This window comes from Lithobates pipiens, unplaced genomic scaffold (genome assembly GCF_037356315.1).
Source record: "Lithobates pipiens isolate NorthernLeopardFrog02 unplaced genomic scaffold, aLitPip1_a1.2 Scaffold_8, whole genome shotgun sequence".
Lineage (NCBI taxonomy): Eukaryota > Metazoa > Chordata > Amphibia > Anura > Ranidae > Lithobates > Lithobates pipiens.
The window spans coordinates 102,808,216-102,829,709 of NW_027507903.1; the positions used below are offsets into that span (position 1 = coordinate 102,808,216).

The following is a 21,494-nucleotide window of genomic DNA, read 5'->3' on the forward strand; positions in this document are numbered from 1 at the left end:
TTTGCAGGGAATGAAAGAGGAAGTAAACTCATCAGGGTTTACTTCCTCTTTAAGTGCACATGTGCCGATGACTATGGCACATGCAAATACAGGGATATCTCCTAAACCATTCATGTTTAGGAGATATCCAGTGTAGCCACAGGTAAGCCTAGTTATAGTCTTGCCTATAGTATAAAGTGGTTGTAACAACCACATAAAGCTCTGACAAAAAAAAAAGATGGAATCTGATTGGTTTCTATGTACAGCTGCACCAGATTTTGCACGCTCCAGCTTTAGTAAATAAACCTCTATATCTCTACCTGAGCAAACTGTGAGACAGAGATGTGTAAATCTCAGGACTGGCTGGACAGAAATATAAAATCAGCCAGTTAAAACAACTCTCATATGTATATAATTTGTATAATTATTTGTTTGTCTTCAGTTTAGCTTTAATCATAGCATTTTCTTGTACTTTATGTTTAAACTAAGACAAAAAAATGAACTCTTATGATGCAAGATATCTATTTATGGAGTGTCTGTTAACATGATCAAGGGGAGGATGCAAACCTAAAGTTTCCCTTCACCTTCTCTTAATTTTTTATAAAAAATAAAGAAAAGACTTAATCCATTTATTGTCATTATTCCAACAACTCTGAATTTTAAAGGGGTATTAAACCCCAAACCAAAAATATTATATTTTGCAGCTTACCAATCATTAGATGTGATGACTGTATCAGTTTTCTTTTTTAGGCTTTTTTCCCTCTATTTCCCCTGGGTAACCTGGCCAGTAACATACTTTCTCTATTATACAGACGCCACTCTGGATGAATGAGAAAAGGGGCAGATTTGTTCAGCAGCATTGTCAGTCTGATGGGAGGGGGTGTTGAAAGTACTAGCAGATTTAAGTACATTAACAAATTGAAGCTGAACTCCAGCTAATACATTATAATCAGTTATGATGGCAGATGGAAGCCTTCTTGGGTAAAAAGGATAAGAAGGCAGCCTCCTTGGCTGACAAGGATAGGACGTTTTAGCGCCACTTTAAATGGACTATTTCATCCCTGTAACTGCCAGAAAGCTTTTTTGTTGAAAAACAACAGACTTACTGCCTGGATCACCAGATTAATATATAGATAACAGAAAGCCTAAAAAATGAAACGAATAGAGCAATCGAATCTAATGCCTAAGTTAAATAGCCTGTGCGGTTCTTCTGCTTGATTCCGTGCAGGCGTAGAACTTTGTGCATCGGAATTGTGTACACACGATCGGAATTTCCAACAACTGATTTTCTTGTCGAAAAAAATTTGAGATCCAGATCTCAAATTTTTTGTGTCGGAAATTCTGATGGAAAATGTTCGATGGAGCCTACACACGGTCCGACAAAAAGCTACCATCGAACATTTTCCGTCAGAAAGTCAGACCGTGTGTACGGGCATAAGAATTAAGCTGGCTATGCATTATACAATTTTTTGGTACAATTTTCCTTTAAGTTTACCAAAACCATATAATATGAGGTCAAACCTAAACACTTTCAAATTTTATGCAATCAGGCAGGTCCTTGCACTATATAGCTGAAGGTAAATTTTAAGGAAATGGAACAATAAAAATTGTTTACTATGTAGCTAGCTTTAGTAAGTTGCAAATAATAAATGTTTGCTTTTGGGTTTAATTCTGCTTTAAAGTGGTGTTGCCACCAAAAAATAAAAAAAATAGTTTAAAATTCTTAAAAAAAAAAAAAATTGGAAAAAAAAATGTTTTACTCACCTCTAAATGCCTGTTGCTAGGGGGTCCCTCGTAGTCTTCCATCTTCATTGCCCGGGCTGGTGACCCGAAGTGAGCAATTGCAAACTTGAGCTGAGGAATGCAGCCATCTTGGTATTTTAAAGATAATATGTAAATTGTTAAAAAATATATTTCTTATATTGAAATGTATTTAGAAACAAGGCTAAAGCATTAATCCATATTTTAAACTTCCATGACACTTGTTCCCTTGCAGTGTTGTGTTAATTGTATTATAGGCACATAGAGAAAAAATATAGCAGGTCAGCCTTACTAACCATTTTCAAAGGTGTCCATGATTGTAAAAAAAAAATCATGATCAAATATTATGAATTTTTGCAATTACATTTGTAAAAAGTCTAGCTTCTGATCCTTTTTTACTTCATTCCCAATGTTTTATGGCTTCGTGTGTGTGTGTGTGTGTGTGTGTGTGTGTGTGTGTGTGTGTGTGTGTGTGTGTGTGTGTGTGTGTGTGTGTGTGTGTGTGTGTGTGTGTGTGTGTGTGTGTGTGTGTGTGTGTGGTGTGTGTATATATATATATACAGAGAGAGAGAGAGAGAGAAAGAGAGAGAGAGAGAGAGAGAGATATTTCAGGTCACTGGCTGCCAGCGCTGAATTTCCAGACTCTTGATTACGGATGTTTTATACATTAGAATTTTTTCTTTCTTTTTTTTAGATACATTTGCAAATAAGCAAGCAATTATTGAACAGGCTAATTATCCAAGAGAGATCAATTATCAATGTCCCTTGTGTGAATGAAACAAATATTTTTAACACAGAGTCTATTCAACATTGATAGGTAGTTAGACATATGGTTATAGCGCAAAAAATAAAAAACCCAGAGGTGATCAAATACCACCAAAAGAAAGCTCTATTTGTGGGATAAAAAGGACAAAAAATGTATTTGGGTACAGTGTTACATGACTGAGTAATTGTCATTCAAAGTGTGAGAGCACTGAAAGCTGAAAATCGGTCTGGGCAGGAGGGGGGTTTAAGTGCCCAGTGGTCAAGTGGTTAAAGTAGTTTATTAGTTAGCTCCAGGGGTCTTCTTCCGACTTCGGGGGTCTTCTCGCCGGGCTCCTCCGCTATCTTATGCTCTTCTGCTCTTTTGCTAGCAAAGGAGCCCGGCTTTCTCCTTCGTTGTCGTCGTCCGGGGGTCTTCTTCTGACTTCGGGGGTCTTCTTCCGACTTCTCCGCGCTCTTCTGTTCTTCTGCCGGGCTCCTCCCCTATCTTCTTCCAGCTCTATTACTAGCGTTGGCCCAGTCTTCTCGTTTGCCGTCGCGGCCAACTTCTTCTTCCTTTTTCTCTTCTTCTGATGTTGACACGACGCTCTCTCCGGCTGTAATGCCAGGGATGCGTTGTGCGGCGAGGGTCACCGGGTGATGTCACATGGTGACCCCACCCTTTATGATGTCACAGTCCTGGCATCCCCCGGGACCCCCGGAGCTGTCTAATAAACTATTTTAAAAACCTGTGTTGTGTGTTTTTTATTCACGCTTTTTTTCCCAGGTGAATGGGTAGGGGTACATCATACCCCATACTCATTCGCATAGGGTGGGGGGCTGGAATCTGCAGGCCCCCTTATTAAAGCTGGCTCCTGGATTCCGATAAGCACCCCGCCCGCAGACTCCGACAACCAACGGCCAGGGTTGTCGGGAAGAGGCCCTTGTCTTCATCAACATGGGGACAAGGTGCTTTGGGGTGGAGGCACGCGGCCTGGTACTGCTGGGGGGGGGGCACTCACTCGTATCCACCCCCTTTCCTGACTGGCCGGGCTGCGTGCTCGGATAAGGGTCTGAGGGTCTGATATGGACTTTCGGGGTTCCCCTTTAAATCCATACCAGGCGATGGGGCTAGCAACGTGTCAATCTTGCCAATGGAGGTGGCGACATTCACTTCCTTCGCTAGTCCCGTCGTACCTCAAGTCACGTTCAAAATGTAGTAGTAGTAGTCCATTTACCTTTGCAGGGAATCAAAGAGGAAGTAAACCCATCAGGGTCTACTTCCTCTTTAAATACCACTAAAATTCTCACTCTATTTGTGGGGGAAAAAAGGACATCAATTTTATTTGGGTACAGCGTCAATTGTCAAAGTAACGCAGCACCATATGGCAAAAAATGGCCTGGTAATGAAGGGGGGTAAATCTTCCAGGGGGTAAGTGATTAAAGCAGGTGGTGAGGAGGTGATACTACAGCCAGTGTTTTTCTCCCTCTCTTTTTTAGCCAAGCATAAAATACCTTCTCCATGCCACCTCTAAATGCCTAAATTGATTCTTTTACCCGTCTGCATCATTTTGTAATGACAAAAAAGCAAACCAGTAAAAGGAACTCTTCTATTAACAGTTGATTGAAAGAACCAGCTTAGTTTAGAACTAGACTTATGGCAGATCAATTATTTCTTGCAGTTACCAATATATTCCAGAAGGTGGCAACATTGTATGTTGTAACAATAACGATACATTGACAATGTAGAAGCTGCTGAGATGGTACATAGGGATTCTTCACTGCTATAGTGTCACATGGGAGAGCTTCTATCTAATACAAGGCATATTACTATATAGAATGACAGTTCAATTGTAATGCAGATTTCCCTATATACAGAGGAATAGCTCGTCAGAAAAGTCGGCAGCTAGTCCTCGTTAGTATAGTGGTAAGTATCCCCGCCTGTCACGCGGGAGACCGGGGTTCGATTCCCCGACGGGGAGGCTCATCTTTTCAGCCACAAAAGTCCAAATCAGGTGTTTATCACCAATAAATAGCTATTATAAGAAATTACATATTAGTCCTCAATATTATATTTTTTGCGATATAAATGGAAAAAGACCGCAAATTTGGAGAAAAAATATATTTTCTGCTTTTTGTTATAAGAAAAATCGAATAAACTCAATTTTTGTCATACATTTAGGGCAAAATTTCTTCAGCCACATGTCTTTAGTAAAAAAAATGTCAAAAAGCGTATATTTATTGGTTTGCGCAAAAGTTATAGCGTCTACAAACTAGAGTACATTTTCTGGAATTTACACAGCTTTTAATTTATGACTGCCTATCTCATTTCTTGAGGTACTAAAATGGCAGGGCAGTACAAACCCCCCCCCCCAATGACCCCATTTTGGAAAGTAGACACCCCAAGGAAATTGCTGAGGGGCATGTTGAGCCCATTGAATATTTTTTTTTTGTCCCAAGTGATTGAATAATGACACAGAAAAAAAAAGTTTACAAAATGTTGTCACTAAATGATATATTGCTCACACATGCCATAGTTATATGTGAAATTGCACCCCAAAATATATTCTGCTGCTTCTCCTGAGTACGGGGATACCACATATGTGGGACTTTTTGGGAGTCTAGCCGCGTACGGCACCCCGAAATCCAAACACTGCCTTCAGGATTTCTAAGGGTGCAAATTTTTGATTTCACTCCTCACTACCTATCACAGTTTTGAAGGCCATAAAATGCCAAAATAGCACAAAACCCCCCAAATGACCCCATTTTGGAAAGTAGACACCCCAAGGAAATTGCTGAGGGGCATGTTTAGCCCATTGAATATTTTTTTTGTCCCAAGTGATTGAATAATGACACAAAAAAAAAAAGTTTACAAAAAGTTGTCACTAAATGATATATTGCTCACACATGCCATAGTTATATGTGGAATTGCACCCCAAAATATATTCTGCTGCTTCTCCTGAGTATGGGGATACCACATATGTGGGACTTTTTGGGAGTCTAGCTGCGTACGGTACCCCGAAAACCAATCACTGCCTTCAGGGTTTCTAAGGGTGCAAATTTTTGATTTCACTCCTCACTACCTATCACAGTTTCGAAGACCATAAAATGCCAAAATAGCACTAAACCCCCCCAAATGACCCCATTTTGGAAAGTAGACACCCCAAGCTATTTACTGAGAGGCATGTTGAGTCCATGAAATATTTTATATTTTGCCACAAGTTGCAGGAATATTACAATTTTTTTTTTTTGCACAAAGTTGTCACTAAATGATATATTGCTCACACATGCTATGGGCATAAGTGAAATTACACCCCAAAAAAAATTCTGCTGCTTCTCCCGAGTATGGGGATACCACATGTGGGGGACTTTTTGGGAGCCTAGCCACGTACGGGACCCCGAAAACCAAGCACTGCCTTCCGGATTTAAATATAAAACGCTACCAAAAAAAACTGTTAGCGATTGCAGGAATCAGGGCTGACTCTGCGATCGCTGCAGTTATGTGTTTAGTGTTTTGTAAATGACAGTGATCGATCGATACTGCACTTGGGTGGGCTGGGTGGAGGGGCAAAACGCAGGTGCTAGCAGGTATCTGGGCTGATCCCACTAACAATGCGTTTTTTTGGAATCCTAAACTGCTGGGGACGCTAGTATAGATCTGATCAGATATTGATCTGTTCAGATTCTATACCACTACGAGAGGTGTATGCTTTGCGCGTGGGTGTTAGCGGTACTGGCACTAACCTAGCGCTGCCTGGAGCGACGCAGACCCTGACCCTAAAACCTAATTGATATCACCCGCCGGGTGATCAGGGGGTTAAACCTTTATTGGGTAATAAATGGTGGGTGCCCTGATGCTATAAAAAGCAAACTAACTAACCAGAGTCACCCGTAACACTTATACGGTGATCACTGGTGAAAGGGTTAACTAGGGGCAATCAGGGGGTTAAAATTTTTATTAGGTAGTATATGGGGGTCCCTGGCGCTATATAAAAACCTGACGGGGAACCTAAATAACGAACTGGCTAACCAGCGTCACCAGTGACACTTATACGGTGATCGCTGGTGAAAGGGTTAACTAGGGGCAATCAGGGGGTTAAAACCATTATTGGGTAGTATATGGGGGTACCTAGCGCTATAAAAACCTGGCAGTGAACCTAAAAAAAATAACTAGCTACCTAGCGACAGCGACACTAGTGACACTAATGCAGCGATCAGAAAAATGATCGCTTAGTGACACTGGCAAAAGGGGGTGAAAGGGTTAACTAGGGGTAATCAGGGGGTTAAAACCATTATTGGGTAGTATATCGGGGTACCTAGCGCTACAAAAACCTGGCGGTGAACCTAAAAAAATAACTAGCTACCTAGCGACACTAGCGACACTAATGCAGCGATCAGAAAAACGATTGCTTAGTGACACTGCAAAAGGGGGTGAAAGGGTTAATTAGGGGCAATCAGGGGGTTCAACCTTTATTGGGGGGGTGGTAGGGGGCTACCCTGGACCTAACACTAACTGCCCTGACACTTTTTACTTTTACAACTGACACTGAATGCAGTGATCAGAAAATAAATGATCACTGCAATCAGTGACACTGTGACTGGGAGGGGGATTCTTCACTGCTATAGTGTCACATGGGAGAGCTTCTATCTAATACAAGGCATATTACTATATAGAATGGCAGTTCAATTGTAATGCAGATTTCCCTATATACAGAGGAATAGCTCGTCAGACAAGTCAGCAGCTAGTCCTCGTTAGTATAGTGGTAAGTATCCCCGCCTGTCACGCGGGAGACCGGGGTTCGATTCCCCGACGGGGAGGCTCATCTTTTCAGCCACAAAAGTCCAAATCAGGTGTTTATCACCAATAAATAGCTATTATAAGAAATTACATATTAGTCCTCAATATTATATTTTTTGCGATATAAATGGAAAAAGACCGCAAATTTGGAGAAAAAATATATTTTCTACTTTTTGTTATAAGAAAAATCGAATAAACTCAATTTTTGTCATACATTTAGGGCAAAATTTATTCAGCCACATGTCTTTAGTAAAAAAAATGTCAATAAGCGTATATTTATTGGTTTGCGCAAAAGTTATAGCGTCTACAAACTAGAGTACATTTTCTGGAATTTACACAGCTTTTAATTTATGACTGCCTATCTCATTTCTTGAGGTACTAAAATGGCAGGGCAGTACAAACCCCCCCCCCCCAAATGACCCCATTTTGGAAAGTAGACACCCCAAGGAAATTGCTGAGGGGCGTGTTGAGCCCATTGAATATTTTTTTTTGTCCCAAGTGATTGAATAATGACACAGAAATAAAAAGTTTACAAAAAGTTGTCACTAAATGATATATTGCTCACACATGCCATAGTTATATGTGAAATTGCACCCCAAAATATATTCTGCTGCTTCTCCTGAGTACGGGGATACCACATGTGTGGGACTTTTTGGGAGTCTAGCCGCGTACGGTACCCCGAAATCCAATCACTGCCTTCAGGATTTCTAAGGGTGCAAATTTTTGATTTCACTCCTCACTACCTATCACAGTTTCGAAGGCCATAAAATGCCAAAATAGCACAAAACCCCCCAAATGACCCCATTTTGGAAAGTAGACACCCCAAGGAAATTGCTGAGGGGCATGTTGAGCGCATTGAATATTTTTTTTTTGTCCCAAGTGATTGAATAATGACACAAAAAAAAAAGTTTACAAAAAGTTGTCACTAAATGATATATTGCTCACACATGCCATAGTTATATGTGGAATTGCACCCCAAAAAAAACACAGAACACAGTTTTTTAAAGTAGTTTATTAGTCAGCTCCAGGGGTCTTCTTCCGACTTCGGGGGTCTTCTCGCCAGGCTCCTCTGCTATCTTCTCCTCTTTTGCTAGCGGAAGAGCCCTGCTCTCTCCCATCCGGGGGTCTTCTTCCGACTTCGGGGGTCTTCTTCCGACTTCTCCACGTTCTTCTGTTCTTCTGCTGGGCTCCTCCCCTATCTTCTTCCAGCTCTATTACTAGCGTTGGCCCGGTCTTCTCGTTCGCCGCCGCCTTCTTCCGTTCATGTGTGGGCAGGTCCGCTCGTTCAGAAAGTCCGGAGGACCTCCACTGGAAAGACCGGCGGATTGTCCACCGGATAGTCTGATCGTGTGTATGCGGCATTAGTGTCTGATTTGCCCACCACAGTATCTCAGTTCCGATTTAAGTCGCTGATCGCTACCATTACTAGTAAAAAATAAATAAATAAAAATGTCATAAATCTATCCGATCGTTTGTAGACATGATAACTTTTTTTACCAGAAATATGTAGCAAAATACATATTAGCCTAAAGTGATGAAGAAATTCGATTTTTTTTTTTTGGATTATTGGCAGATTGAATATAGCAGAAAGTAAAAAATATTCTTTTTTTTTTTGTTTTTTAAAATTGACGGCTTTTTTTGTTTATCGCGCAAAAAAAAAAAAACTGCAGTGGTGAATAAATACCACTAAAATTCTCACTCTATTTGTGGGGAAAAAAAGGACATCAATTTTATTTGGGTACAGCGTCAATTGTCAAAGTAACGCAGCGCCATATAGCAAAAAATGGCCTGGTAATGAAGGGGGGTAAAACTTCCAGGGGGTAAGTGATTAAAGCAGGTGGTGAGAAGGTGATACTACAGCCAGTGTTTTCCTCCCTCTCATAAAATACCTTCCCCATGCCACCTCTAAATGCCCAAATTGATTCTTTTACCCGTCTGCATCATTTTGTAATGACAAAAAAGCAAACCAGTAAAAGGAACACTTCTATAACAGTTGATTGAAAGAACCAGTTTAGTTTAGAACTAGACTTATGGCAGATCAATTATTTCTTGCAGTTACCAATATATTCCAGAAGGTGGCAACATTGTATGTTGTAACAATAACGATACATTGACAATGTAGAAGCTGCTGAGATGGTACATAGGGATTCTTCACTGCTATAGTGTCACATGGGAGAGCTTCTATCTAATACAAGGCATATTACTATATAAAATGACAGTTCAATTGTAATGCAGATTTCTCTATATACAGAGGACTGGCTTGTCAGAAAAGTTGGCAGTTAGTCCTCGTTAGTATAGTGGTAAGTATCCCCGCCTGTCACGCGGGAGACCGGGGTTCGATTCCCCGACGGGGAGGCTCAATTTTTCAGCCACAAAAGTCCAAATCAGGTGTTTATCACCAATAAATAGCTATTATAAGAAATTACATATTAGTCCTCAATATTATATTGGTGAGTTTAAAGAGGGATACATTTCAAGAGGAGACCACTGATGTTAACCCCTTCCCAGCCAGTGTCATTAGTACAGTGACAGTGCATTTTTCTTAGTACTGATCACTGAATTAGTGTCGCTGGTCCCCCAAAAAGTGTCACTAATGCCGCGTAAACATGATTGGACTATCCGGCGGACTGAGTCTGGTGGACCAGAGACCGCTGGACAATTCAGGCAATTCGGCGGACTTTTTCTTCCCAAAAGTCCGGCGGACTTTGAAAGAAGTCTTGACTCAAAATTGTCCAGCGGACAATCCGCTCATCTGTGTGCTAGTCTGCCGGACTTTTCAAATGAACAAACTTGCCCACACATGGAGTAAAGTCCGTTCATTTTGAACATGACTCCAGGTAGTTGGGACTAGCGAAGGATGTCAATGTCGTCATCTCCATCGGCGACATTAACATGTCACCTGTTATGGATTTAAAGGGGAACCCCTACGCTGAGAAAACTGCGTGGGGGTCCCCCCGCAGTCCACACCAGACCTTTATCTGAGCACGCAGCCCGGCCGATCAGGAAAGGGGGTGGGGACAAGCGAGCACCCCCGAGCCATACCAGACCACAAGCCCTCAACATGGGGTGGGTGCTTTGGGGAAGGGGGGTGCCCTGCGGCCCCCTCACCCCAAAGCACCTTGTCCCCATCTTGATGAGGACAAGGGCCTCTTCTCGACAACCCTGGCCGTTGGTTGTCGGGGTCTGCATGCAGGGAGCTTATCGGAATTTGGGAGCTCCCTTTAATAAAGAGGTCTCCAGATTCCAGCCCCCCACTCTGTGTGAATGAGTATGGGGTACGATGTACCCCCTACCCATTCACCTGGGGAAAAAAGTGTAAATAAAAAACACACAACACCGGTTTTTAAAGTAGTTTATTAGTCAGCTCCAAGGGTCTTCTTCTGACTTAGTGGGTCTTCTCGCCAGGCTCCTCTGCTATCTTTTGCTAGCGGAGGAGCCCGGCTTTCTCCCGTCCGGTGGGTCTTCTTACGACTTCGGGGGTCTTCTTCCGACTTCTCCGCACTCTTCTGCTGGGCTCCTCCCCTATCTTCTTCCAGCTCTATTACTAGCATTGGCCCAGTCTTCTTGTTCGCCTCCACCTTCTTCCATTCATGTGTGGGAAGGTACGCTCGTTCAGAAAGTCCGGCGGACCTCCACTGGAAAGACCGACGGATTGTCCACTGGACTAAGTCCGCCGGATAGTCTGATCGTGTGTGCGCGGCATTAGTGTCTGATTTGTCCACCACAGTATCTCAGTTCTGATTTAAGTCGCTGATCGCTGCCATTACTAGTAAAAAAGAAATAAATAAAAATGTCATAAATCTATCCGATCGTTTGTAGACACGATAACTTTTTTTACCAGAAATATGTAGCAAAATACATATTAGCCTAAAGTGATAAAGAAATTAGATTTATTTTTTATTTATTTTTTTTTAAATATTGGATGTGGCAGATTGAATATTGCAGAAAGTAAAAAATATTCTTTTTTTTGTTTTTAAAAATTGACGGCTTTTTTTGTTTATCGCACAAAAAATAAAAAACTGCAGTGGTGAATAAATACCACTAAAATTCTCACTCTATTTATTCTATTTACGGAGAGCACTAGATTTTGTTCTTTATGTTTTTATATGGAATCATATTAACTTGAGGATACTGAAAAGGATTCAATCTTTGAGCACTACCGCTATATCTACTGAATGCTGTGATTTACCCATGATGGGAACATGCGTTTTCTGACCTGTCTGTTAAATCAGGGGTCCATATTTTGAGGTGAGAGTCCATCTTGCTTATTGGTGAAGGAATCACATCATCACTTGTTTTGTCGATTGAAGGCACATTGCACAAGCGGATCTTTTCCTTGACAACTCTACTTGTTTTTCTTTGTATCTATGGACTTTTGTTTTTTGATGCACTAATAGAGTGTCACTTTATTAATAACGATACATTGACAATGTAGAAGCTGCTGAGATGGTACATAGGGATTCTTCACTGCTATAGTGTCACATGGGAGAGCTTCTATCTAATACAAGGCATATTACTATATAGAATGACAGTTCAATTGTAATGCAGATCTCCCTATATACAGAGGACTGGCTTGTCAGAAAAGTTGGCAGCTGGTCCTCGTTAGTATAGTGGTAAGTATCCCCGCCTGTCACGCGGGAGACCGGGGTTCGATTCCCCGACGGGGAGGCTCAATTTTTTCAGCTACAAAAGTCCAAATCAGGTGTTTATCACCAATAAATAGCTATTATAAGAAATTACATATTAGTCCTCAATATTATATTGGTGAGTTTAATGACCTTTTATCTCTGTTTTTAATTGTTTTATCTAACACAATACTCCAAAAAAGCGCTTAAAGTGGAGTGTCACCCAAAGAAAAATGCATAACCACTTGCTTACTGGGCACTTAAACCTCCCTCCTATCCAGACCAATTTTGAGCTTTCAGCACTAATGCACTTTGAATGACAATTGCGCGGTCATACAACACTGTACCCAAATGAATAAAAAAAAGCGGTATTTGATCACCTGTGTGATTTTTATTTTTTGTTAAAATTTTTTAAAAAGACTGAATTAAAAAAAAAAAAAAATGTTATTATTTTGTTATAGAATTTTAAAACAGATAATTTATGTCCGCCGTTGATGTACGCTGATGAGGCGGGACTGATGGGCACCGATAGGTGGCAGTGATGGGCACTGATCAGTTACACTGATAGGCAACACTTCTAGGTGGCACTGATTGGCACCACTGGAGGCCATTGATAGATGGCACTTGTGGGCACTGTCAGATGGCATAAATGAAGAATAATTGCCTCTTTCATTTTGGTACCGATGTCCCTTTAAGATGAGCCGGTGATTGGCTTTTTTTTTCTCCTCCGCTGTCAGCGTGGGGAGAAAAAAAAACGATCACTGAGCTTTTGTTTTGAACATCTGCGCTGTGGCCGTCATTCGGCCATAGCGCGAATGTCAAGTGGTTAATAATCTTAATTTTTTTAATGTAAAAAATTTTTTTTTTAACTTACCTGAAACCGGTGTTGCTAGGTAGTCTTCCTAATCTGCCCCTTCCTATTCCGCGGCACTTCCTCCCAAAAAACAACATGCCACGTGACTCGCGTGTGCGCAGTAGGAAACGGGTAATGAAGCCGCGAGGATCCACTGCTTGTTTCCCTTCGTTAAAAAAAGTTAAACATTTTTTTTAACTTACCTGAAACCGCTGTTGCTAGGTAGTCTTCCTAATCTGCCTCTTCCTATTCCGCGACACTTCCTCCCAAAAACAACGTGCCACATGACTCACGCGTGCGCAGTAGGAAACGGGAAAAATAAAAAATCTTGGCTGGAATACCCCTTTAAAGTGGACCTATCTCCTTGGTTTACAGCTATGCCCGTTGGGAACATTGCGCAAAATGCATGCTGCTCTTTATCAGAAGCGCGTATCAGCAAACAAGCGCATTTTTATGACCGCCGAACAATTGCCACAGCACCATGCAGTTTGGTGAGTCCTAATTTCCCCCGTAACGCTACTTTCACACTGAAAGCGCCAGGCGTCGGTGGTAAAGCTTTTAACCAAGGGGCCGAAGAAAGGGTTAAAAGCACACGTGTTGACGCGCTGCCCATTCATTTGAATGCAGGACTTTTCAGAACGTCCCACAAAACGCAAGAAAAGTGCCTCAGTGTTTTAGGTGGAACCCTGCTTTAAGATAACTTACACACACAGCAGAACGCATGGATACTGTGAGATTGCAATGCGGGAAACGCACAGGATTTGCTGCATTTCCCGCATCGCAATCATGTGAACCTAGCCTGATACCCTGTTCTGGCAAACCTAAAAACCTGAATGACCTTTGTATTGTTACATTAACCCCATTGTTTATGTTTGTTTCCTCCATCGTTCTTTTTGGTGGATTTTCTTATCTGTTCATATTTTTGAACAAAATGTAATTGAATAAGGACCTATGTGAAATAAACGCACATTGGTTGTTTTAGTACAGAAATTAAGGGAATGATTTATTAGATCACTTTAATAATAACTCTAATGAATCAATAACAAAACCTACATGGCCCGTACGGGGATCGAACCCGCGACCTTGGCGTTATTAGCACCACGCTCTAACCAACTGAGCTAACCGGCCACCTTGAGTGACAGAACTTTTCAATTTTAGCAATTGTTTTTTTTAGATACTTTTGTAACTGTAGGACATTGTGTGAAACAAAAGAGTTACATTTCCAGATTCAACAAGCATAGACAGATTACAATGTAATAGATTTTATAATCTGTGTTCTCTAACAGTAGTTTGGTTTATTGTGGCTGGAAAACATGAATATGTACATACGAAAAAAAATCAGTGCCTTCCCGCCATTATATCCAGAACTGCAGATACATTTTTCATTGCTAATAACGCCTGATGAATAAAAGAGCCTCCCCGTCGGGGAATCGAACCCCGGTCTCGTGACAGGCGGGGATACTTACCACTACACTAACGAGGACTAACTGTAGAAGTTTTATTAGATGGCACAATCCATCTAAAAAAATAAAATTAGCACATGTACACAGTCCACTATTACAGACTAAAAGAATACATGCGATACTAAAATGCGTTTCCTCTATTCCTCTACGCACTATTTTTTTTTTCACATGTATCAATACCAAATGAGCTTATTTACATACCAATGTACGAGATCTCCCTGAAAGTGATGGTGACGATGAATTGTCTGCGGGGGCATCAGCGCAGCCCAATGTCACTACTACCTTGAGCCCTGGTTCACACTAATGCGATGCGGGAAACACACAAGAATCGCTACATTTCCCCACATCACACTGCATAGCAACCACTCGATCTTCTGCGGGAGTCAATGTTAGATTAACGACACCCCAAAACAAATTGCAAAACGCAGTGCGATTTCTAGAATTGCATGGTGAGCAAGGTGATTCAGGTGTGGAAAGGAAGAAATGTATTGCTCAAACCACACTGCACAGGCATCACATGTGACGTGCGCAGGAATGCAGTAGGATTCTTGTGCGAATCACATGCGGTCTTCGGCGCGCCCAGGCTCAGGGTAGCCAGGAAGTAGAAACCATATGATCTAAGCAAAGACAGTGCATTTTTTTTTTAAGTAACCAATGATGTGAATTTTAGCTAAAGGGGTAAGGCACATGGTGATATGAGATAAAAGGACATTAACCACTTAAGGACCGCCGTATTGCCATTGTACGTTATCGCAATGGCACAGGCAGGCACAAGCATGTACATGTACGTGCCTGCCTTCCAGCGGGTGGGGGTCCGATCGGACCCCCTCCCGCTGGACACGGCGGTCTGGTTTGCTGCAGGAGCGATCCGTGATGAGGGGATGGCCGTTGGTTTCTGGCCACCCCCTCTCGATCGCTCCTGGCCAATGAGAAGCTTCCTCCCACTGTGTATTGTATACACAGGAAGGAGGAAGTGATGTCATTCTCCTCGGGGCAGTCTTTTTGACCGGACTACGAGGAGAAGACAGAAAGTAAGTGTGCACCAACACTACACTGACATGTAGGTACACACAGGCACACAAACCCCCCCCCGATCCCCAGCGATCACAGTATAAGTGTCACTGGTGACGCTGGTTAGCCAGTTAGTTATTTAGGTTCCCTGTCAGGTTTTTATATAGCGCCAGGGACCCCCATATACTACCTAATAAAAATTTGAACCCCCTGATTGCCCCTAGTTAACCCTTTCACCAGTGATCACCGTATAAGTGTGACGGGTGACTCTGGTTAGTTTGCTTTTTATAGCATTGGGGCACCCACCATTTATTACCCAATAAAGGTTTAACCCCCTGATCACCCGGCGGGTGATATCAATTAGGTTTTAGGGTCAGGGTCTGCGTCGCATTTTGGCATTTTATGGCCTTCGAAAGAAAGCTCTATTTGTGGGAAGAAAAGGACGCAAATTTCGTTTGGGTACAACATTGCATGACCGCGCAATTACCAGTTAAAGCAATGTAGTGCGAAATTGTAAAAAGATCTCTGCTCCTTAGGGTGTTTATTGGTCCGGGGCTTAAGTGGTTAAACCTATCATTATTCCAACGAGAACTAATCATATAGGTACTTTATGACCAGGACTGAAGATACATTTTTCATTGCTAATAATATTTTTGCTGATGAAAAAAAGAGCCTCCCCGTCGGGGAATCGAACCCCGGTCTCCCGCGTGACAGGCGGGGATACTTACCACTATACTAACGAGGACTAGCTGTTGTGTCTAACCTACATGCCAGAATCCAGCATCATATAATAAACGAATAGAGGTGACAAATGAAAAAATCCAGCTTTGTGCTCACGTGTATGATTTTTGAAATGTAAAGACCAGATGTTATTATTTCATTATGGGTATGAAAACTCTATCAAAACATTTCCAAAATCATACACATGAGCACCAAGCTATTTTTTTCCCCCTCTATTCGTTTAGTATATGATGCTGGATTCTGCCATGGGCTCAAAATTCTTCAGCTAGTCCTCGTTAGTATAGTGGTAAGTATCCCCGCCTGTCACGCGGGAGACCGGGGTTCGATTCCCCGACGGGGAGGCTATTTGTTTTTAGCCACAAAAACCAAAATCATATTAGCAATGAAAAATGTATCCGCAGTTCTGCCTATATGAAAAGTGATGGGTTTAAAATCCTTTTATCTCATATCACCATGTAATGTAGACCTTTATATAAAATTTATATCATTTAACACTGGTTACTTTAAAAAAAAAAAGATTTTTTTTATTGTACAGTATTTATTTAGCTTTTTTCGGTTTCTAATATCTGGTTACCCTGAGCCTGGGTGTGCGGAATACCACATGTGATTTGCAGGAGAATCGCACCGCATTCCTGTGCACATCACATGCGATGCCTATGCAGTGCGATTTGAACCATACATTTTTTCTTCTTCACACTTAAATCGCCTTGCTTGGGTGTTCACACCCAATGCGATTCTAGCAATCACATTGTGCTTTGCAATCTGTTTTTGGGGTGTTGTTAATCTAACATTGACACCCGCAGAAGATTGCGTGATTGCTATGCAGTAAACGCAGCGAGTCTTGTGTGTTTCCCGCATTTCCCACGCGTTTCTCCAGAAATATCACCCTCACATTTGTATTTTCCAAGAGACCCATCTGGTGGGTGGCTGGATGTTAAGTCTCAAGAAACCCTGGGTGGGATACCACTCTACCTATACAATCTTTTCTAGAGGGGATAGCCTTCTGGTCCATGATCGCTTCTGTTTAGATTACTGGCTTTATAATTGGGTCCGGATGGCCGCTTTGTTATTGTCCTGCACTTATTAATAATGTTGAACTGGTGCTGGTGGACCTGTATCTGTCACCAACCAGTAAATTTCTGTATAGCTTAACCACTTAAGGACCACCTGACGCCGATATACATCGGCAGAATGGCGCGGCTGGGCACAAGCATGTACAGGTACGTTTCCCTTTAAGAGCCCATCAGTGGGTTACACGTGCCGCTGTCGGCGCGTTCGCGACCCGGTCCTGAGTTCTGTGACCGGTGGCTGCGGGACCCGTGGACAAAATCGCCGCCGGTGTCCCGCAATCAATTCACAGAGCTGAAGAACGGGGCGAGGTAAGTGTAAACTAACCTCTCCTCATGCTTCCTAGTTGCCTGTCACTGATCGTCTGTTCCCTGTCATAGGAAACGACGATCAGCGATGTCACACGCCAAGCCACGCCCCCTACAGTAAGAAACACATATTAGGTCACACTTAACCCCTTCACTGCCCCCTAGTGTTAACCCCTTCACTGCCAGTGACATTTTTACAGTAATCAATGCATTTTTAATCGCACTGATCGCTGTATTAATGCCAATAATCTCCAAAATGTGTCAAAATTGTCCGATGTGTCCACCATAATGTTGCAGTCACAATAAAAATCGCTGATCTCCGCCATTACTAGTAAAAAAAAAATATTAATAAAAATGCCATAAAACTATCCCCTATTTTGTAGACGCTATAACTTTTGCGCAAACCAATCAATAAACGCTTACTGCAATTTTTTTTTTACCAAAAATATGTAGAAGAATATGTATCGTCTGAAACTGAGGAAAAAAAAGTTTTTTTATATATTTTTTGGGGATATTTATTATAGCAAAAAGTAAAAAATATTGAATTTTTTTCAAAATTGTCGCTCTATTTTTATTTATAGCGCAAAAAATAAAAACCACAGAGGTGATCAAATACCACCAAAACAAAGCTCTATTTGTTGGCAAAAAAGGACGCCAATTTTGTTTGGGAGCCACGTCGCACGACAGCGCAATTGTCAGTTAAAATGACGCAGTGCCGGATCGCAAAAAGGGGCCTGGTCCTTGCTGCAAAATGGTCCGGGGCTTAAGCGGTTAATGGCTCGTTTGGCTACTTTTTCTACTGATAATGTTTTGCTTATTGTGTATTTTAACATAACTCTGAACCCTGGGCTGAAGAGAATATCCCCAAACCAGGGAATAATCTGCTCTTGTTTCCATTCCCCAGATTGCTGCTCCTGATGGAGAAATTCTCACAGATCCTGAGCAGATCAATGCCTGCTTTGTGACATACCAGGATCTCTACTCATCTAGGGCCACTTGCATGGAAGAAGAGGTGACTGAATATCTACAGAATGTTGACCTGCCTTGTGTGACATCTACTTATAGGGAAAAGCTAGATAGTCTCTTAACTCTTGAGGAACTACAAACTGCTGTTAAAGAGGAAGTAAACCCTGATGAGTTTACTTCCTCTTTCATTCCCTGCAAAGGCAAAGCATAATGGACTACTATGCATCGCATAGTAGTCCATTATGTGTCAGTTACCTGACACAGGAGCCAGCGAAGTCGCCGCTGTCCCTTGTAGTCCGCATCCATCTTCTTGGTGTGGTCTCGCAGCTCCGCCGCTGTCATTCGGCGAAGCCGCGATGACGTCACTCCCGCACATGTGCACGGGAGCCGACACGCGCGGCAGCTCCGTCGTTGAGAATGCCGCGCTCAGTGCGCCTGCGCGCCGCTGTCTACGGTGCATGCGCCGTAGACAGCGGTGCCTGTTTTCGGGCAAATATCTCCTAAACCATATAGGTTTAGGAGATATTTCTTGGACCTACAGGTAAGCCTTAATCTAGGCTTACCTGTAGGTCAAAGTGGTTTGTAAGGGTTTACAACCACTTTAAGTCTCTTCAGTCAGGGAAGACCCTGGGTCCAGATGGCTTCACAGCATAATTATTTAAGATGTATGAGAATAAACACCTACCTCTTCTTCATAGAGTGTTGGGGGCGGCGCTGAGGGTTGGTTTCTTTGCCTGAGTCCATGAGAGAGGCGGTGGTGGTTCTTCCTAAGCCCGGCTGGGACTTGGACCTTTGTTCCTTGTATAGGGCCATCTCATTACTCATTGCAGATGGCAATGAGTCCTTGCTAAGGTCGTGGCCCTACACCTAAATCAGGTCATTATGGCTTTGATTCATTAGGATCAAACCAGGTTCATGCCGGGCAAGGGAACTGATATTAGTGTTGGCAGGTTGCTTACCCATATGGCCAGAGTGGATGAACATAGCCCAGGGTTGGTGGTTTCCTTAAATGCCGAAAAGGCTTTTGATTTGGTGGAATGGAACTACCTCTGGCATGTTCTTTATAAGTTTGAGTTTGACCCCCAATTCATATTATGAAATTGTATGTTATACTTTGCCCCCTTGGCCAAGATTTGTACAAATAAATCTTTGTCCCCGCCCTTTACACTCGGCAGGGGGACTAGACAGGGATGTCCTTTATCTCCTGGTCTGTTCGCCCTGGCGATGGAATCTATGGTAGCTCTCATTAGGGCTTCCGACTTGGTTAGTGGACTTGGCGTTGGGGTGATAGAGGAAAAAATATCCTTGTATGCGGACGTTGGTTCCTCCTTGCCTGCTCCACTCTCCATTATAGACATCTTTGCTCCTATTTAGGTATTAGGATTAATTGGGGCAAATCCCTTCTTTTCCCACTTCATCCGGCCCACCCTAAGCCACCGCCCGGAACTCCCCTTTGCTTGGTCTCTGAATTTAAATACCTGGGTTTTAAGCTAGGCGGGGAACTGTCTACCTATTATGAATTGAATTTGGTACCCTTAGTCCAGTGCTTATTCCAGCAATATATGTCCTGGCAGCGTTCGCTCCCCTTAATCTGGTACGATAGCTTAATATGATAAAGATGGCGTACCTACCTACCTAAATTTCTGTACTTTTTCCGTCATTGCCCTTTTCCCCTACAAAAATAGTTTTTTACAAAGCTAAATAGTGTACTTAACAATTTTTTATGGGCAGGAAGGCAGGCTGCCTCTTGGGACGGGGGGCTGTCCCTATCAAATTTTCAAATTTACTACCGGCTGGCTGTGCTTGTCACAATCAGATGGTGATTCTTGCAACCGAGAGATGACAAGACTTTGGAGGCAGCTATTGTGGGCTTATACTCCACACTTAGCCACTTGTTTTTTGGGGTCCTAAAACTCATCCAGAGATCACCACATTGATGAGAACAACTGTCCTCATTTGGAATAGGGCCCGATCTAAGTACCCTGGAGTCCTTCTCTCTGTATCTTCCCCTGTGGGTTAATCCCTCCCTCCCCCATCTGCATAACATTCCAGATCCTAGTGCATGGGCTACAAGAGAAGTGGTGAGTCTGAAACACATATTGGTAGAGAGTTGTCTGCATATGTTCCCTGAGATTAAAGCAGCTTTTCATTTACCTAATTGGATGCTCCTTAGGTATCTCCAACTTTGACTTGCATTCAACCAACAGTTCTTATCCTGGCTTACCCTAGAATGGGACCCAGTTGAGAGGTTGTTGACCTCCAGAGTATTAAATAAACCCCTCTCCTCTCTCTATTTGTACCTCTCACAGGCCTTCACCACTAAGACAGACCAGATATATCAGAAACGGTTGGTTGATTGACATCCCCAAGTTGGAGGTGGGCGAGTGGGAAGACTGCTTAGCCTCATATGTAACTACTATGATTTCATTCAGGGACAAGTTTATTCAATTTAGGTTTTTGCATTGGGTGTACTATACCCCTCAGCGCCTCAATGCCATCTACTTTTCTGCCTCTTCGGCTTGCCTCCACTGTCATGCTCCCGAGGCATTATTTTTTCATATGATCTGGATATGCCCCCAAATTCAAGTGTTTTGAAAAGAGGTTCTCTCTGACATCAATTCTGCTAATGGTTTGAATCTCAGATTGGACCCAAAAAACTTGCTTTAAATGTTTTTGCTGAACCAGATAAAAGTTGATATGTTAAGCTCTTTTTTGGCTATGCTTCCTTCTATGCACATAGAGAGATACTCTTGTGTTGGAAGTCTGCACAGCCCCCCAGGATTGATTCCAGGTGTACTACCCTGAACAGAGTCTTGCCTTTGTATAAGCTTACTTACTTGATCATTGGGGTGAGAATATTGACCATTAGCTACAACTTTGAGTTGATAATAGGTGTGGTTATACTGCGGACAATTGCTGGGTGAGGATTATGTCTGCCCCCCCCCCCCTTCCTACTCCTGATACCCTTTTCCCTTTACCCTTCCCTTTTCTCCTGTTTCCCTCCCTTTCCCCCATATCCTCCCCCCTCCCCTCCTCTCACCAATGCTCGGTCTATGTACACCAGACCTGTTGGGAGTCCTGGACCTTGGTGTTTCGTTACAATTTCTGTTTCAAAAGCAAATTTTATTGTGTATGTGACTTTACATGTCTCTTTTGACCATTCATATTGATAGCCATGTA

At 42.4% G+C, this 21,494-nt stretch overlaps 7 non-coding genes across 7 annotated transcripts; 5 read left to right on the forward strand and 2 right to left on the reverse strand.

Moving 5' to 3' along the window:
* The first annotated feature begins 4,391 nt into the window (after window positions 1-4,391).
* On the forward strand, window positions 4,392-4,463 carry TRNAD-GUC (transfer RNA aspartic acid (anticodon GUC)). The gene has a single exon. It is a non-coding gene; the product is annotated as a tRNA-Asp (tRNA).
* A 2,764-nt stretch (window positions 4,464-7,227) lies between these two features.
* Window positions 7,228-7,299, forward strand: TRNAD-GUC (transfer RNA aspartic acid (anticodon GUC)). The gene has a single exon. It is a non-coding gene; the product is annotated as a tRNA-Asp (tRNA).
* A 2,263-nt stretch (window positions 7,300-9,562) lies between these two features.
* TRNAD-GUC (transfer RNA aspartic acid (anticodon GUC)) lies at window positions 9,563-9,634 on the forward strand. The gene has a single exon. It is a non-coding gene; the product is annotated as a tRNA-Asp (tRNA).
* Window positions 9,635-11,875: 2,241 nt separating this feature from the next.
* Window positions 11,876-11,947, forward strand: TRNAD-GUC (transfer RNA aspartic acid (anticodon GUC)). The gene has a single exon. It is a non-coding gene; the product is annotated as a tRNA-Asp (tRNA).
* A 1,864-nt stretch (window positions 11,948-13,811) lies between these two features.
* On the reverse strand, window positions 13,812-13,885 carry TRNAI-AAU (transfer RNA isoleucine (anticodon AAU)). The gene has a single exon. It is a non-coding gene; the product is annotated as a tRNA-Ile (tRNA).
* Window positions 13,886-15,904: 2,019 nt separating this feature from the next.
* On the reverse strand, window positions 15,905-15,976 carry TRNAD-GUC (transfer RNA aspartic acid (anticodon GUC)). Its single transcript has one exon. It is a non-coding gene; the product is annotated as a tRNA-Asp (tRNA).
* Window positions 15,977-16,241: 265 nt separating this feature from the next.
* Window positions 16,242-16,313, forward strand: TRNAD-GUC (transfer RNA aspartic acid (anticodon GUC)). The gene has a single exon. It is a non-coding gene; the product is annotated as a tRNA-Asp (tRNA).
* Window positions 16,314-21,494: the final 5,181 nt, after the last annotated feature.